At 35.5% G+C, this 20,128-nt stretch overlaps 1 protein-coding gene across 1 annotated transcript in view; it reads right to left on the bottom strand.

Annotated features, from left to right (window-relative positions):
- LOC310898178 (uncharacterized protein) overlaps positions 1-20,128 on the bottom strand; it is a 331,267-nt gene that overhangs the window by 277,778 nt on the left and 33,361 nt on the right. Inside the window, exon 3 of the mRNA XM_083832738.1 lies at positions 11,836-11,868. The gene's annotated coding sequence lies outside the window, so the exon portion shown is untranslated. The remainder of the gene's footprint in view (positions 1-11,835; positions 11,869-20,128) is intronic.

Below are 20,128 nucleotides of genomic sequence, written 5' to 3'. Positions count from 1 at the left end.
GTACAGCAGACTGGAGATTAAGGCAATCAACATCGTGACTAGCAACTATTAAGCAGGTCCAATACTTATACCAATTTAAGTTTAACACACTCTGGTCAGATTTGTCGATATCTCAACCCTTCGGGCCCCACGTTGGGCGCCAAAAGGACTGTTGTGGTTTAACCCGGCTGGCAGCTAAACACCACACAGCCGTTCGCTCACCCTCCCCCCTCCCTCTCTGGGATGGGGGAGAGAAACGGGAAAGTGAAGCCTGTGAGTTGAGATAAAGACAGTTTATTAAGACAGGAAAATAATAATAACAATAATAATAATAATAGTGATAATGGTAATAGTATTAACAATAATAATGTGTAAGAAAACAAGTGATGCACAATGCAATTGCTCACCACCCGCTGACCGATGCCCAGCCTATTCCCGAGCAGCCGGCCCCCCCACCCCGGCCAGCCACCCCTATATATTGTTTAGCATGACGTCAGATGGTATGGAATACCCCTTTGGCCAGTTTGGGTCAGCTGTCCTGGGTCTGTCCCCTCCCAGCTCCTGCTGCACCCCCAGCCTGCTCGCTGGCAGGACAGAGCGAGAAGCCGAAAAGTCCTTGGCCTGGTGTAAACACTGCTCTGCAACAATTAAAACATCAGCATGTTATCAGCGCTCTTCTCATCCTAATCCAAAACATAGCACCCTACCAGCTACTATGAGCTACTTAACTCTGTCCTAACTGGAACCAGGACACTCTAAAAATTATCATGCCTAAAATAATATGTTTAAAGCAGGCAGGGATGCTGGAGAACTTTATTATAAAAACTGGTGGCACTACATTTCAAACAGTTTCCTTCTGCTCAAAGCCCATGCTTGTCACTCTGCTCATGCCTCCCTCATCCACATTCCTAACTTCACCAGCTTAACAAATTTTGGTTACACACCAGTGCTGTTACTTCTGTCTGCATTGCTCTTCTACCTGCTTAAGTTCTTGTCAACATTGTTCACAAAGATTGTCCTACATCTATATGTTATATGTATTTACACACATAGCAGACCTTTTCTTTTTCCCTTGACATTTCAAACCAAATTAACTTGAAAGCTTTATAAAGCTGATGCTTAGGTATCATAAGTCACAGTTAGAATTTTTTAATCCCATGCTTTCATTGCCACAGTATGTGGTTTGCCTGCTATGAATGAGTCTAATCATAGAGCTATGTAATGTTACTACTGGGATATCCTTCCAGCAAGTGACACATTTACTAATTAAATAGCAGGGCAAAATTCCTTGACTTATTCTTTAATCAACAGAAATATTCCTGATAATAGGAGTTTTGTAGAAGCAAAGACTGTCTAGGGACTTGACGATTTGGCCCAAAACAAATTAAAATATTACAAAAAATAAAAATAAAAACTTTTTTTTTCCCTTCCAACTGATGGGAAGCAAATCCAGCTTACAACAGAAAACCTTTCACCCAATCTCCATCCAAGAATTCTACTCTGGACAGTTACTCAGCTGCACACAAATAACCTTGTACTGTAAGACTTTTTGAATATGCTCTTAAGTATTTTTCCATTCATTTTATTCATTACTAACATGACTCTATGTGATGGTGTGTTCCCACCCCTCTACCCCCCTCGCCTTCAGTCTGGATGTTGCCTTGCTCAAACACTGGCCATTGCACCCAAGGCCTTGCTCAGGTAGATAGTGACTAGTATACTGGCTACAGCTGAGGCCTTGCTCATGCAGACAGCAATCACAATATTGTCTCAAACTGGGTGCTCAAACCAGCAGACATACGTCTTGCTCAGCAGCTGAGGGCCAATGGAGCATGTGCCAAGAAAACCCACCAATATGTCCATTAGTCCATCATCTTACCCCATAAATAGTGAGCAGGCCAAGAGCCCTGTGAGCTCTTCTGCACAGCAGATGGCTGCATGACAGGATCTCCCCTTGCCACAAAAGATCCTCAGTAAATGATTAATAGTTTGCTAAACCTTGTAAGCTTCACTAGGATTTTATCTTAGATTGATTGAGCACATATAATCCTTAGACATACAGTCCTTAGACTGCTGACCCAGCCTAGGACTAGGAGTGAATTCATCTGTACCTAGGCTCGTTCCCTCTTTGGTTCAATGAGTTTAGAAATCAGTGAGGTCCAATCTGAACCTGGTGACTCAATGGGAGGGTCTCACCAACATGTCTGACTTACCCTGTCCTCTATGCAATAAATAATCAAGCATACCTTGCCATATCAAATTTTAAGTTGCATATAAACACCTCTACAGTGTTTCAGTGTAGTTCTTGCTATTTTAGTAGAATCTGGACTAGAATATTGAGTCCTTCTCTCTTATGTTAATTACAAAGGAAGCATCTATTACTTCTTGATTAAAAAAAAAAATCCCCAAAATCAAAGAAAAGTGTTAATTTTCTGATTTAAAATATGATTCAGCTCATCTGTACAGCATAATAGGAGAAGAAACACCCATAATTTATGTTTTAGATTATTTTCTATTTAGTTCCAATATAACACTGTGATCACTAGTGGATTTTAATTAGAGTTGGACAAATTATTACTTACAAACACAGCCTGATGAATTTGGTCCAACTTCCTGCCCAAGACCAGATGTGAACAGATTTTGAATTTTATTAATATTTGCTTAAATCATGTAGGCAAACAAATTCCAGCCAGTGAGTTCTTGATGAATTGCTCCCATTCCTATTCACTCTTTATTATTGCTGTGTGTGCTGTGAGATTGGATATCTAAATTATTTCTGAAGCAGAGCAAGGAGTGGAAGTTTTTTTGTTGTTGTTTTGTTTTTTAAGAGGGAAAGATTAAAAAAATAATTAACATTGATCATTCATTCACATACTGATACTCTTTTATCAATGCAAAATTGATTATTGGTAATTGTCTGTTACATTCCACAGAAACATTTACACTAAGGAATAAGAAATATTATGTTATGCATTGCACAGTGTAACAACACTGGTCATTTAACAGCTATTGTAAATACTTGGAATACTTGTTTGGAATATTGAAAAGTCATTCTTTACCTTTAGAAATAGTGGATAACATGCCTTTACTGTTATATATTTCTATGAATCCTGAGTCCCAAAATAGTTTGAGATGGTAGCACTGTATCTACAACTGTCTGATGTATTCTTTCTCCATGTGACTCTTTCAGATACTTTTCCTTTTCTTTAGAAATTATTTCTGTCTTAGATTCATAACAGCTCTATAGTGTGGGCTCTGCCACAGCTCATTTGTCCACAAAGAACCACATATTCTCTCTAATTGAAAATCATGATCTTTTTCCTCACATTTAATGAACTCACTAAACAATATCTATCCAAACAGAATTACACGCATGCTTTCAAGTCACCAGTCTTATAATAATGTTTTTACCACTTTTTTTTAAAAGTGGTTCTTAAATTACATTTTTCTCTTCTAAACAAAAGCACTGAATTTCTTGGCTCACATTTACTTTTCCACTGCAAATCTGAGCTTTCTTTTGCTGGAATATAGTTCAGTTAGATCTATATTTTTGCAATATTATTATGTATTATCATATTAACTGTAGGTTAGATTTAATAAAAATAGGGAATACAATATCTGCAGGAGAGATATTGTCACTGGGGATTTCCAATGAGTTATTTCCCGACAACCTTGAGCGAGACACAGATATTGCTGTCCTTAGTATTTACAATCTAAACTTTTAAAATGAAGAAAAGAATGTACCTAAAGTATAACCTAGATAGTTTTTTCTATAGACCATTTATTTTCTTACTAAGTAAAAAGCCAAGAATCCTAAATTCCTGATTCCAATCAAGGGAGTAAGAACTGTGGTCCCTTAACTTTAATTGTGTTCAAAATCTATTAATTTAGTCCCACATCTTTATTATTATTATTATTATTTTCTCTATGCCAAGCAAAATATTGCAACTCAGAACTGTAAAACAGAAAGAGCTTTAAATAGGGGGAGGAGTAATTTCCATGAAATTTAGAAGTATTTCTGGACTGAACATATTAAATGAGGTTTATGAAAAAGATGGAGAATTATTTTTTACAGAGGCAGACAGTTATAGGACAAGGAGAAATTGTTTTAAACTAAAGAGGGGTGATTTAGATTATAGGAGGAAATTCTTTACTGATAGAGTGGTGAGGCACTGGAGCAGGGCGACCAGAGAATTTGCAGATGTCCCATCTCTGAAGGTGTTCAAGACCAGGTTGGATGGGACCCTGAGTGACCTGACTTAGTGGGTGGTATCCCTTCCCATGGCAGGGGGATTGGAATTAGACAATCTTTAAGGTTCCTTCCAACCCAAGCCATCCTATGATTCTATGGAATGCAAGGCTTTTAAACATCAGACTGTTTTTTTTCTGACTAGCTGTAAAATCATTGAAGCAGACCACTGCTCCAGAAAATCACAAGATAAGGAGTCCTCTGCTTTCTGCTTTCCTGTCAGAAGTACTTTTCTAACTTTGATTACCATGGCAACTCCTATTAGGTACTTTATTAACCAAGTTAGAGCTAGGGAACGGATTACCCTATTTTATATAATCACGTCTCGGGTAAGTAAGGTTGGGTAATCAATGCAATGCAATTTTTAACCAATTTATTTAAAAGATTTCAAGACATAATTTTGCCTGAAAAGTATAAATGAAGTTTTCAATAACATTAAGGGCAACAAGTCACCACACTATTTTTCTAATGGTATCATATGCAAATTAACATGTTATGGAATAGTCAAAAGTAACTGGGAAAAAGACCAAAATTTTATAAGACCCCAGCCCTTTGAAAAGATAGTGGAAGCTTTCATTGCCAAAGGAAATTACATTTGAAAAAAACAACAAAATAAATTTTATTTAAAAAAAAAGAGGAGCTTAGCTGAGCTACAAATGCAGGTTTCACCTACTTTGACTGTTATCATTGATCTTGTGAGGTTTTGGAATTTCCTTCTACAAATTACTTAACCTCCAAGAACATGGCATATCATAGGTTTTCACAGTGAAGCCAAAGGACTGAATATCATGTTCTTACTCTATCTATATATTAGAATTAAAGAAAAATACTGTATTTAGATATCACTTGCTGGGAACGAATATCCAATAAAATCCCATTCCTCCTTGAAGCTTGATTACTGATTGTTCCACTGATCAGAGGAAGAAGAACTTCAGTGACATGTATGTAAAAGTATATTAATCTCAGAAGCAAAAAGTATTAATAATAAAGCACTTAGAGTGTATATCATTTCAATCCTGCCACTGCCACATGCATCTAAAAAACTTTCCAAGTAGGTGCCTGTGACAATATTTAAACTTTTGTTCAGCAAATATCTAACAAAGTACTCTTGTATTTTATTTTAAAGATGGAAGAGATATTTAAGGGCACATTTTAATTTTTTAAAAAGCATTATATTTATCTGTTTTAAGAGACTATCCTCTTTCCCAACCCAATTTTGAGTTTTAAACTATGAATAACTGTAAGTACCGTAGAACAGAAATTCTTTTGTACATCAATTTGTATATCAATTCATTTGCATATCATTTCATATAGCACACAAAAATTCCTGCTTTGAATTGAACATATATTCAAAAGGACACAAATACAGAATAGAAACTACCGAGAATAGTGATTATTCAGGTCCAGTTTATATGTAGTTAACGATTTCTCTGAGAAGCTCTGAAAAGCATTCTAAATATCACTCATATTATCTGTGCAGGCTATGTAAGGAATAGAAGTAAAGAAATGAGACTATATAATAGGAGATGATTGTAAAATCTTTTTCCTATACTAAATCACTAGGTCTTGTATTTCTAGTATTTCCCCTTGGCTTTTTTCTTTAAGTACTTATAGCAAAATTGATATATGGGGAAAAAATAAATACATAAAAGAAAATAATAATAAAAAAAAACACAGACACACCAAACACATAGATATTATTGAGAGAAACAGTAAAAAGTGGCACTAAAGTATGTGACCTGATTTTGAGGAAGAATAATAGAAACTGAGACTAATGTGATTAATCTCACTAGGAACAGTTAACCCTGAAAAGCTCCAAATCCCAATTTATTAGCCTGGGGAATATAAGGAGTCCCTCTTCCAATAGGAATCACTGATAAATTTAAACATTCTGAGCTAGGTGAATTTACATCCACTATTGCAAAAAGCTAGGGAGAAAATGAAAAGTAGCAATACTTCCTTGTTTGTTAGAGCAAGCAAAAATTTCTTCAGGAAAACAGAGTTGATTTTCTTTTCTTTTTCTTTCATTGTACAATAGCCAAGATTTAGGGAGTACTATATGTTGGTATCCTCATTCCTCTCTGTTACACATTTTAAAGCATTAATTTCAATTAAGTCAGTTCATAATCATTTCTAAAATCTGATTGCATCATATCACTTATAAACTTTGCTGAAGACACAGCTGGGATCAATATTCAACTCTTTTAGTCATAGTTTTATCCCTTCTCAGGTTGCACCTCCTGGTCACAACTGAAAATGTTAACTAGGCTTTCTTCTGGAGTAGGAAACAACGATCTCTCAGGTCCCCTATAACAGAACCTATACGGTTCCTACAGGCTTAGGGCACCACTTTTTGACAGACTTCTCAAATTTCTGTTACCTTTTAGCATGTTCTGTTTTCTGTAAATAATATTTACAGAAAGACTTCTACTTAGTAAAGATGTAAAAGAAAGAATAACAGTAGTAATTTGGTGAATAAAAACTAATGGCATAATATTATTACTCTGAGTCTATTCTGTCTGTGGCCAAAATAACTGTTTAAAACCATGCTATGCACAAAAGTAGAACAAATACTTACAGAGAAAAATGTTAAGATGGACAATACTGAGCTGATTCAGAAGGGGTTAAAACTGCAGTGGAAGGAAGCAATAAAAAAAAAAATCCTAAGCCAAACAGTCATGTAAAATTAGAAAAAGAAAATGGGACCTTTATGTAACCTTTTATACCACCATTTAGTTGGCTTATGGATCTTGACCTCAGTTTTATTTTTCTCTCTCCATTCCTTGTAGTTGTGCTTTGTTGTTTTCTTAGTTGCACTGATTAATAACAGGTGTACTAAGTTTTTTTTACTAGTTCGTATGCTTCTAAACATAAGTCAATTTATTATTCTCTGGATATATAAGTAGGCTAATTAAAATAGTAACGAATGCATTAGATCATGTTCCAATGCCAACTTGAACACAAAGTTTTAGCAGCTTTTTATGTTGAAAATAATATGTACCTAAATTTTTATTCAGTGAGCAAAAGCTTACAAACACACATATGTATCTGAGTACAAACATGCATTTAAGCTTATGGAAGTCAGAATTTCAGGTAAAATTACCTTAAAACATTGTATAGCTCGTGATGAAACAGAAAATGCAAACAAGTCAAGCATATGAATTGTCATATATCATTCATCACTTTCTTAAAATAATTTTAGCCAGAGATTACACAGGTATTTCTCATACAGTACTAGAAGCAAACCAAAACCTATCAAGTATGCTTATATTTTAAGAGAAAAAAAAAAAAAAAGCTGTCTTTAGCAGGAGCTCTCTTTCTCTCCTGATGAATATCAAACACCCCAAATTAGGAGCAAAATAATTGTCAGAAGCTGTGGGATACAAAAAAATATGACAGATCTGGGTAATAAAAACTTAGAATATTTCTCAAACCTTAGGAACAACATGACATTGGGAGTCTTTTTGTTTTCTTTCTCCATGCAAATACTGATTAAAATCTCTGATTGTATACTTGCAGTTTATTCATTGGTATAAGAGAATAAGATGGCTCCAGGCATTCACTAATGGTATTGTTCTTGATGAATTTATCTTTCCTCAGGATATTCAGAAGACACAAAGTATTCTGAGGCTTGATTTATGTCTGACGGGAAGCTAAAGTCTAGAATACTTCTCTAGCAGACAAGAAAGATAGTATTTTACATAAAGGTGTCTTCGTTTGTCTGCACAAACGAATGTCAAAGACAGAAATTTATACTGGTCACTAGATCTCAGAGATCCTAATTACACTTAGTATGGGAAAGAAGGGAAGACATCAATCTAGTATATTTGGTGATTGTTGCTATTTTTCTTTTAATAAGATGCCAGACCAAAATATCTCTGTGTATTAGCCACCTAATTTTAATTGTGTTAGTGAACATCTGTTATTGCTATTATTAACTGACTCATTTGCAGTAATAAGTTATTCACTCCCCAAAATATTTAACAACTTGCTCTTTGGAAATTCTAAGAGTTTTATCTCTTTAGAGCTACTTCAGTAGAAAAAACTTCTTCTCTTTTTAAACACCTGAGATGCGCTAGTCAAACAGACATAGCTCCTCTGAAAATTTTGATACAGCTATTACATTGGACAAAACTGAAGTCTTGAGAGCTTATTCAAAAGTTAAGTTTTATGTTGCCAGTACAAGCAGAGAAAAATTTTACTCTTTCAGAAATTCTATATTTTTTTTAAACGCACAACGTCTTCCTGCACAATTTGATTGGGAGATGTAATAGCTGATATAAGCATTCTAAATATTTATTTCCAATTTGTCCTTTACATGCTGCATTTTTATTTAAAATGGCATCACTAAAAAGGTTGTGCACTTTGAGCCACGTACAACCTTCCGGAAAGGAGTAGCTCTTGCTTTCCGCTGACCCTCAATGTGTGGAGCTTGTGCAACTTTCTTAGCTACCTGCAAAATGGGCAGTACATGACACACGAACTGAGCAAAAAGAAGAATATAGAGGGCAAGAGTACAAAGAGTACCTCTCTCTCTACGGAGAATACTTGTTAGCAAACACAGCAGAAGAAGATAAATAGTCTTTTACTTGTCTCAGACTCACCCCCTACATTTATTTTTAACATCCTTTCCACCAAAAAGTTCAGCTTTGAGACCATGCTCCAACCCACAACTAGTTTGGCATGCTATTTAAGAAAAGGCAGGTTAATCACAGTCCTGAGACAGTTAACTTAGGTTCCTCTAAATTTAGTTTCTGAAGTAATAAAAATCCTTAAATAGCCCAAAGAATAATGTTAGGGACAGTTTTAAAGTTAACATCCTCAGAGAAGATGCATAATAAGAAACTCACCCTCCAAGCATGAGACAGACAAGAAACCACACCAACAGCAAGTCCCACAAGCAGACAGACAAATCAGTGTCTTTCCAAGGACAGCCAGAACCCCTGACGCTATTTTCTAGTCTGTTTAGACAAAATCAGAATAATGATCTGTACTTACCAAAGAGCTCCACCAAAGACACAGTGAGTTAAACACAGCTGGGATGCGTGACCTCAATTTACCTGAAGACAGACAGCAGAGAACCACACAGGATAGACTTAACTAGTGACACAGATGCACAGTGCTTAAATTCTGGTGAGTGGTTGCCAGCACAAAAGCCCATGTATGAATTATTATGTAACAGCCTACAGATGCAAACCTTATAGCTGAAATTGGAAACAAAGAGATTCAAGCTGGAAATGCCATTCATGCAGCAAGGACAAACAGTTATACAACCTTACGAAATGATAAGAGAAAAATCAACTTGTTTTGAATTCTGATAGCCCCGGTGGGTGCTAAAACGTTTCCTGGAACTGAAAAGTGGTCTAGTAACTTTTTTTTCTTAGGCCTTTAAACGTCACATCTGCTACAGAAAGCTGAGTGTAAAACAAACCAAATTATTGAAAGAAGATCTAGAAATGTGAGATAATCCCAGAGATTTCTACTGCTACAGGGGTAAGAGCAACTAGAAATTTCCTTAAGCATGTGTTTTGTTATTTTCAGAGAAAGAATAATAGAATAATATCCTTCTTCCTTCAGAGGCTTACTTATTTCCCATTACATGGCAAACATTCAAAGCATAGACAGTCTTCCCTCCTGATCTTCAGCCATGTTCTTTTTAAAAAATATATAGGCTGTAAAACATTTTTGTATGAAACTGTGAAATGGCTCTATCCAAAAACATAATTTATGCTTAGAGTTTATGAGCAATTTAGTTCATTATTAAGTAAGGAATAACAAAGAGGTAATTTCTGATATCAAGTTGTCATAAGTTTTATTAACGAAGCAAGAAAATAACATTCGGTAATGGTGCTATGATTATAAAGTCATTTGGCACATCAGAATTGCATTGCATGCAGAGTTCTGAGGTTAGAGGTTACTGTTTTATTTTGTTTTAAAATGACAAAAATAGAAATAAAAAATAAAAAGGGAAGTTAAAAAGGCTTGATAGAGTAAGAATACCTAGTAGAATATCTTATTTTGTTAGAAATACACATACTCAAAATATTAGCACTTAGGCATATTATTAACTAAAGTTGTATTATACTTCTCATTTGGTAGCATTCTGCCTGGTAAGCAGTATTGGTGAACTGTATGTAACTGATTATTTAAATGTGTAAGTTTGACAAAAGCCAAAAGCTTCAGATTTATTTCATACATATTGAATTATGTTAAAAATCTGAAATCTGTGTTATGAGCCCCATTTATTAAATATGGATCAGTATTTTCTTTAAAAGCATTTAACTTATGTGGAAATTTCCACTTGTGGAAACTGTATAGTATAAACTGAACTTAAAGATAATTGTAGCAAGGTGTTCGCAGAATTTTCTGCATTTGAAAGGAAATTACGCAACTGTTTATCTACACAAAAAAAGACATGAGATAGTTTTGCAGACATACATTTTTCTGCTTGTGAAAAGATGGATTTATAGACATGGTGAAGCTGTTGACCCAACTGGCTTCAAATTCTCCAGTGTTTTCAACGGATCTTGTCAAACAACAGGCCAGCCACACAGACTGATAAAACAACTGAAGGACAGAATCAGATAGTCAAGAAGCTCTGTATATGTCATGACTTTCAGAACCAAACACCCATGTGAAATGACAAGAGAGTACTTCAAGATTTACCTTAAGAGCTTTCTTGTCTTTCATAATCTAATTTTTACTATTTAATGTCTCTGACCCAAATTGATGTGGCTTTCAGTGGCTTTTATAATATGAAAGGTATAGTCTGTATCAGTTTCAAAAAAAAATTTTTAAAGATACAGAAAACATTCTTGCTACAGATTAGATGCTTCTAATCCCACTTCTAGTGGGCTCTGAAATAGATTTTTGTGCACAAACACAATACTTATAACACCACCCTGTGGCTCCTGAATTGGTTCCTGCACTCATGAAAAACAGCACCTTTTTTTTTTTTTAATTTGCACAATAATTTCAATAATAACTTATTAAACTTATTATAACTTCTAAATATTCAGAGGGATGAGTACTACACTACTCACCAATAAAGTCTACATGTCCTCATTCAGAGGGAAAGGATAATACGTTGACAGTGAAGGAGTGCCATTTTACCCTCTTCCCAAAATCATTTATCCGTTTATAAACCTTCTAGTAAATAAACAAGACTCAACTTTTCAAAAGGAACTTATCTCAGATACAGCAAAAGAAAAGATCAATACTATGCATGGAACAGGATTTTTTGAACACTCTGCTCTTGAAATTGAGATTAAGAAATACACTTCTAGAAGAAAAATGAGCCAGCAGATGGACTTATAGGCCCTCAACTCTTGTGATTGTTACTACTTATTACTTAAATGTTATTTCATAATAGTTTTTGATATGCAGTACTTTTCCATTTGAAATATATGGTTAATCTTATATTAAATGGATAAAGCAAGGACTGCACTAATAGTAGTCACTTGGCCTCTCAAAGTCCTGCATTGGTAGACAAAGCATTTTAAATGGCAATGCCATGATGGGGGAAAAATGCCTAGAAAATATAGTTAATATAGTCTTAACAGTAGTAATTTAAAGAAAATTAAAGAAAAACTGTGAGATTTACTTACCAAATGACTTACTCGCATCTTGTAAATGAATGACTTCAAAAAAATAAAATGCAATACAATTAGTTATCCAATAAGAATAAAAGCACCTTTTGTGATGTAATTCATTTTCTTATACTTAAAAAAATAAAATAAAGCTGGAGTGACTTAAATGAACACTCTCTCAAAGGTTAAATAAATTGTAATGCCATAGAACTACTGGTGTTTGGAACATTTAAAGGTCAGTTCCATATATTTTTTTTTCAGAAATTTTAAGCTTATTTTATTATTTACCAAAGTGGTATTTCCTTCAACTGAGAAAGTTTTGAAAGGTCCATTTAGTATGTAACACTTTTTGAAGGGCAGTGCTAGGTCGAACAATGGGGATAGCTCAGAGGCATTCTCTCTCCCTGTCAAGTTAGCATTAGCACAAACATGCATATATATACAGCATGGCATCACAGCAAGAACAAGTACTTAACAATTTTTGGCACAACTTTATTGAGATCAAAACTTATGTCGGAGTTAACACATGTACCTCAGGTGTTTCCCATCCACAGCAAATAATAATTTCAGGTAACATTTTGGAATCAGGATAAAACCATGTTTTGAGTACTTATGCCCCCTTTTATCAACAAAGTAATCACCAAAAAAAAGCAAATATTTAGAAGCTTACAAGAATTAGAATTAATAATCTCTAACTGACAATGTGAAGATGTTTACTGAGTAGAAATTGCTAACCTACAAATTGGAGACAACCAGAAAAATTCCTTCTCATAATATGAGGCAGACCCATATAGTGAAAAGATTAAGAGGCAAGTGAACTAAAATAGAGACAAAAAAAAAGTTGATGCAACTGGGAATGTGCATATTTTAAAATTAAATTACTTGATTTCCAACTGACCATTTGAAATGTTACCCTTTAGTTTGTGCTAAAATAGAATTTTGGTGTGAAGCATCATTGGACTTCTTTGCCTTTTCCTTTACTATAATAGTAAAGGAATCTTTTGTATCACTTTTGCAGGAGTTGCTTCTCCTGATGCCTTGAAAAAACACAATCTTTTATCCTGGCTTAAACCTTCTCTTAAGGAACTGAATGAACAATAAAATTATTTAATTAAATATGATTAATGAACTACTATCATATTAACAGACAATTAAACATTTGAAGGTACCGAATTTTGAGGCTTCCTTGTTAACAGGTGTATTCTAATGGCTTTGTGATCCGGTCAGTGTAACAGCAGAAAGCAAATGTGGTCGCAAATATAGAGTATTCGTTTCTTATGGCTTACACATAAAAGTACACATACTTTTTTAAAATAGCATTCCTTGAAAATACAAATGAATATGGTTATTATTTTAAAATGTTTCACAGAAATGTCAGTACTATAGTAATCTGTAAAAAATGACTTACTGATAAAATTTTCACAAAGACAAATTTGATCAAATGCTGATTGCTAGGAGATTAAGTTAGTTAGCTCTAATGTCACAAGTAACACCTTTTATTTTACTCACCTTGTTCCCCCTTAAAATAATGAAGAATAGAAAGTAGAAAACCGAGATCATCAGAATCTTTTAGCAACAATGGAAGATTTTTCTGTATAGAAGGGTAGCCTACAAACCTCAGTTCAGTTTTTAAGAGAAGCGTTTCCACATTTCATATCCTGTTGGTGAACTAAGGGCAGTGAAAAAGCAGCTTGCTATTTCTCCACAAAGAATTTTATGGGTATGATACTTCCACATAAATTTCATGCTTAACACCACACTGAATCAAACAGGAAAGAATAGATAAATACTAAAATCATAGGTCTTAAAAACAGAAATCCGAGCAACCCTGAAAAGCATGTTCAGTAAGATCCACAATCATCCCCCAAAAAACTGAGAATCTTTCTGGTAAACAAAATAACATATAATGTCAAAATAAAAGGTAGGATATAGTCATCACTGAGTGACAGGAGGCCCCAACCTGCCTGTCTTAGAGTAGTATCCTTAGACCCTCTAGGATCATCCTGTAAGACATTCATATTTCTTACTTAGAATCCACCCCCACTTTTTTTTTTTTTTTTTTTTTTTTGTAATTTTCTTCTTAGTGGCCAAAACATTTTAGCTATTCAAGCTTGGAAGGAAAAAAAAATTTAAAAATGAAAGAAATAAGGAAAAGAAAAAGAAAGCCAGTAAGAATCCTTGTATGTAATCAAAATCAAAATTTCAATTTGAAATTAGGCACCCAGGACTGAAATGAGCAGTCACAGTTTTATTAAAGAAATGTTACAACTAAAACGTGTGTACAATTAAAAATAGCATTATTAACACAGAAGTGGTACTCATCTCAAAGCTGTTGGTTAATTAACCAGTCAATTTCCAGCCTCATTCCTCTTCACACAACACATATGAGTTTACACACAACACATATTAGTTTTGTCCTGCTTCCTTAAACTCAAAATAAAATTACAGTTATTTTGGTGGCAGTGGCACTTCCATAACCACTGTAATCTTGTCTGTCCTTTGTCTACCCACTCAGTAGGCTCACTCTTCTAATACATCCTTGAGTAATTTTACTCCCACTATAATTTTTTTGAGCTGAAGCATTTGCAGGATTTGATCATTCCTATCTACTTCATAAATCCTTATGCATTGAAAAGACATCCCTCAGCTTCTTTGCATGTTAATATTAAGCCTTGAGCTCAATGGAAATACGTTCTTCTCAGCACTGTCACAGCTGCATATTTTTAATTTTAAGCAGGCTCTCTGAACTGCCATATTGGCTAACGGCTATTGGGCGTTTTCATATTGTTTTTCGTATACAGCTTCTCTACTACTATTGCTATTCCAAATCTTTTATTGCCAGTTATAGTATGAAGAACTCCCTTAGAACAAACTCGTGGACTGAGCCAAATTCAAGCAGACATTTCAGTTATACATTCAAATTTGTTTAATACCTTCAGCCCTATTTCTAATCCTTAAGTTTAATTAAAATCATTGCTTTCCATTTACAACTATTACTTATAATTTTATTCTTCTGGAATAAAAATAATGAGTCTGTATCCCAGTCTCTAAGTCTTTGGAGAATTTGGCTATATCCAAATATTCATCTTGCTGGATGTTTTTATAAAAATATTTACATTTAGACTGCATGGAGTTGCTACACTGAAAGGTATAAATACAAGCAAAAAGAAACCTACTGAAAAAAATGCATCATCACATCTTTAAGATGAACTTTAGTAGAGTAGGGAGAGGGCAAAAACTGAGAAAGTGGGGGAGAGAACCAAATCACAAGTTTATCTGTTATTAGAATTTTTAGCTGACTCTCTCTCAGCTTCCATTAAAGATATTTACAACTGACCTAATTACAAGATTGTTTTTCCTTAAACTTCCAACTAGACCATTTTCATGTGTACTTACCATAGTTTTTCAAGAATCTGCTATAGCTCCTGTTCACTTTTTCAGTAGATTCAAACTCAGTAGAGAAATCAGGTCTTTAAGGTTATCCTAAAAGGTTTAACCTTTAAGGTTATCCCTAAAAACTAAGATGTAAACAGCAAAAGTGAAACAAAAAATTTGCTCCCCAGGGTTACATAAAGTAGGTCCTGGAAACCTACCTACTCTAGCATATGATTAGAAAAACAGGCAAATACAGAGCTCTAGAGCTTACAAAATTAAAATATTAGAGAAAAACTTATAATCAACAGGTTTCTTGGAATGATAACGTGCTAACGTGTACAGGACGGAAGGGCATTCAGCTAATATATTTTGCAACCATAAAGGTTCTTTGTTACGCTCCTGGTGTGCATGATTCTTCCACGTCAGTCTTTCAGCTGCTCACATTTTCCTCTCAGTAATTTTGCCAGAGATTAAGGCATTCACTTAGAAGTAGAGCCAAACAGCTTATAGCTCAGGTCTTCATGGTCTGTGAACAAGGCTGTGAGAAGCAAAGCTCCAAGTTTCCACATCATCACTGTGACTCATGCCACCTGTCAAGTGTCTCTTCTATTCGTTTTAGAGCTCTAGCCGTTTCACTTGGAATATGAACAAATTAGAGATACTTATATTGCAAAGTATTTGCCGTGGCTGAGAAGTGACAATTAAAAGCAATGTCTCCAAGCAGAATCTGGCACTCAGCTCCTCGCATATATGCTGTACCCGCTGACCAGTATATGTTGTTTGAGCACTTCCAGTACTCCTCTACCGAGAGTCAAACAGGTTGACAGAGAAACAGGGAGAAAACTTTCACACAGTCAGGTGCCATTTTCATTTGGGACCTGGTGCTGTCAGCTACCACTCATGACTGGCTATGTGAGGATTTTCTCCTTGCTCAGAACTGGCTGTCTCTACACCAGAACAGACTCAGCTCAGCCTCTGTTGAAAGCAAGTCCATGACTTGCTGCTGCTTGTCTGTGCTCTAAACAAAAAAAAGATGTGATTGGAATCCAAAGCAGGACTCAGATCCATCATCACACAAGTTACAGACTGGTTCTGGAAACATTAGCCCTTGTCTACATGCAGAAGGACACAGAGCATGTCTACACAGGACTCAGAGCTTAAGTAGCTAGACAGGGAACTTGAAGAACCACTGGTTAGTAGATATTCAGTGTTTCCAAAATTCACTGTTGTGCAGCTTGAACCAAACTAGCCTGGAGAATACATAAAATTTCAGCCTACTCCTGACTGATACACTAGGCTTTCTCCAGAACACAGGACACACAAGCAAGACAAGATTCCTCACAAAACAAAATTGCAGCTTCTTTGTTTCACAGTGCAGCCCAAAGTGCTACAGGCTATCTGCCACTGGTCAATTTTTGCATAGTATCTTAACAGGCAAGAAGATATACCAGTGGTTAAACATCTGAGAAGATCTAATGCCTATCTCAGTCTTAACTTTAATCTTTGAGCTGTGTGCTTTATGAAACAGTCTTAAAGACATTTCCCACCCTAGATCTCCAGAGAAAATTCTCCAGCAGATCTCTTCAGCCTCCTGCTGAATTTGTGCCAAAAGGGAACAACAAATTAAAAAAATATTTGGCTGGAAAGAGAATGAACAAAATATTGGGTATGAATCTGTAACAGGGTGGTTACAGAACTCACCTGCAGCTGGAAAGTTCTAACTTACAGTTGCTTCTTCCAGGATTATTATTCAATTTATTTTTATCTAGTGCATGCAAGGAGAAATGTTTAAATAGATTGAGGTTCAAACACGAAAATTGCCTCTGTTTATACCATCAGGTAATTTTACATTAGCTGCAAGTTAGCGTACATCATTCTTATTATGCCATATCTTGTTATGGACTACTAAATACACCTGCATGACAAATGAAAACAAACAAGATAGAGATATACACACTTCTTCAGAAAGGAAAGTAAAAGTAATGGCTTCTAAATTCAGCTTTTGAATAAATAAATTGTTATAGAAATGAAAACAGAGGAGATCTGAGTTTATAATACACCACAAGCATCGCTAATGACTGAAGTCTTTCACCTACTCTTCCATAGGATTACCTGTCTGAGAAAATTGGGACTATGCGTTTCCACATACTGCTAATGGTGTAAGACTTCTTTTTCTTTTCATGATCCAAGCCTCTTCCTGCAGTTTCTTAAATTATTAAGTTGCAATTAAATCTTTGTGACCTTCTGCAAATCAGAATATACGTGTGTTATTTTCTCTAGGTAATTTGTGATGTTAATCTTTTTAGCTGGTGTGATACTAAATCATCAAAATACAGAAATCCCTAAAATCCTCCTTTCAAGATAGCTAGCACATGTTCTTAAACATTAATTTTGTGTTAATTTTTACAGTAATCTTGAAATTAAAATATTATGTAATTTTTATTTACTAATAGCTTCCACCTATCACGATCATGAGTTGCTCTTTTGAATTTTCTTAACAGGATCAATTCTCCTCAAAATTTACTCAGGGGATAGCCACTCATGATATATTTCTCAAAATATGATGTTCCAAAGAGTGGGGTTGTAAGTGTAAGTTAGTTAAATCTATACAAGGATGTGAATATATAAAGGTTCTGCGTATATGTAAGCTGATAAATTAGCCCTCTTTTTATTATATTGGTTCCGACTTGTAATTATATATGTTATTAATACCTTGTTAATAAAAACAAATTATCATAGAATCATAGAATATCACAAGTTGGAAGGGACCCACAAGGATCATCAAGTCCAACTCCTGGCACCGCACAGGTCTGCCCAAAATTTTAGACCATGTGACTAAGTGCACAGTCCAATCTCTTCTTAAATTCAGACAGGCTTGGTGCAGTGACTACTTCACTGGGGAACCTGTTCCAGTGTGCAACCACCCTCTTGGTGAAGAACCTCTTCCTGATGTCCAGCCTAAACTTCCCCTGCCTCAGCTTAACACTGTTACCGCAGGTCCTATCACTGGTGATAACAGAGAAAAGGTCACAGGCCTCTCCACTCCCCCTCCCGAGGAAGTTGTAGACTGCGATGAGGTCCCCCCTCAGCCTCCTCTCCTCCAGGCTGAACAGGGCCAGTTACCTCAGCCACTCCTCATATGTCTTCCCCTCTAGGCCCTTCACCATCTTCGTTGCCCTCCTCTGGACACCCTCCAACAGTTTCACATCCTTTTTGTACTGTGGTGCCCAGAACTGCACACAGTACGTGCTCCCCAGTCCAGTTGTGACCAGGATCGAGGGTGTCCCCTTGCATTTTTTTACCTCGATGTCTTCATCAGTAGAACAAGGATAACAGTGCTTAGTTACTTCCAGGAACATTCAGGCATAATGTTTATAAATACCTCTAAAGGTTACAAGTTCTTTCCAAGTACCTAGTATTTCTGCTGATTTCCTGTTGAGTAGAAAACTATGTGTATGTGGGGTTGGGTTTCAATCATCAGATGTCAAGTTTTGTTTTATTTTTGTAATGGTTTATGCAGTTGTTAATCAGCAGCTGACTCCTCTGAGGAAACTTCAGGGAGATCATGCATTTAGAAACAATCCTGCTTCTAGTATTTTCTCTCCATTGTATTTTTCTTCCTTTGTTCTTTTGTTCTCTATTATGAAGGACATTTGCATGAAAACAAGATTTTTGTTTCTTAAGAGTTCACCTGCTCCTGCTGCTTATTCCCCACCTGGCCATAATCCTCTGTTTGTGACATCTCGATTGGTGGCTGTGCAAATGATTATGATGTCAAAGACAGGATTATGTGAAATTATGTGAAAAGGCCTGATAAAATTACCATGGAACATTATTGGTCAAGTAAGATTCCAAGTGGAGATTTTGTTTGCTTACGTATTTATTTATTTTTATTATTCAAGCATGGGAAGGGCTGCAGGAGGAGAGAAAGTGTGTCTCCCTTGGGTCTTCAAAAAATCACCTGTCACCTTCCAGGATTCCAGGTGTAAGGAGTTTCTTCAGAAGCAGAATGTGTGGAAGAACAGAAAGTGGAGTTAGTCCCCTCTGACAATAAAATGGTGTGTGTGAATAATCCTACTGCACAAGTAACAAGTGCTAGAAAGTGTTTTATTAAGGGCATCAACTCATGTGATAATACAGATTCTTTGAATGACTATAGCAAATTTAAATCTAGTTTACCATGTTCAGAATTAGATCTAGGATTACACAAATAAGTATAACCTTATACAGAGGAGATGGACACATTCTCATTTATTTCAAAAGAAATCTTCTCTCGTCTGTGACTTTTTTGTTTGTAGGTACAGTTCACCAGGAGATTATTTGAAATATTAATTGCTTGATAGTCTTCATACTGTGATTAGTTTTAGAATAAGTGAAAGGAAATACTAAATTATGTTATTTGAAGTGATCGTTTCAGTCATTTTGAGCTTTTTGTTTCATAGAGCTTGGAGAGTACTCTTTCTTACAGAGTGCTGCACCAGGAATCCTCAGCCAAACTTTGAACCTTCCATAAGTAAGAAGCCAATTAATTCTCATTTATTTGTACATTCCTCTAAAATTCCAATAACACTATTTTCTCTTGAATGCTTCTAAGAAGCATGTTAATGGAAAGCTGAGCTGCATCATACACAACCTCTTCCCCTCTTCCCCCTTCCAGTTGTGAAGGGCTGTCATCTGTAGGAAGAAAAAATAAAAACAAACCCATCCTTTTCTCTTTTTTCCCCTCTAGCTTCTGTCAATCACTTAAAGTACATTTTTCTGCACATCTCTCTCAAGGCTCTCCCTCTCATTTTCCCTCTGTAAAACAAAAGTGCTTTCCACCCCTTCCCCAAGTATGTGCAACAGACTAATTTTTCTTGTCCACACCACAGGATTTTATGCTATTAAGGGTCATGGATTACATACTGAGTTTATGCTCACACAGTACAGGTTATTT

Source organism: Anser anser (genome assembly GCF_964211835.1).
Source record: "Anser anser genome assembly, chromosome: 4".
NCBI classification, from domain to species: domain Eukaryota; kingdom Metazoa; phylum Chordata; class Aves; order Anseriformes; family Anatidae; genus Anser; species Anser anser.
This window is presented reverse-complemented; position numbering and strand designations above follow the sequence as displayed.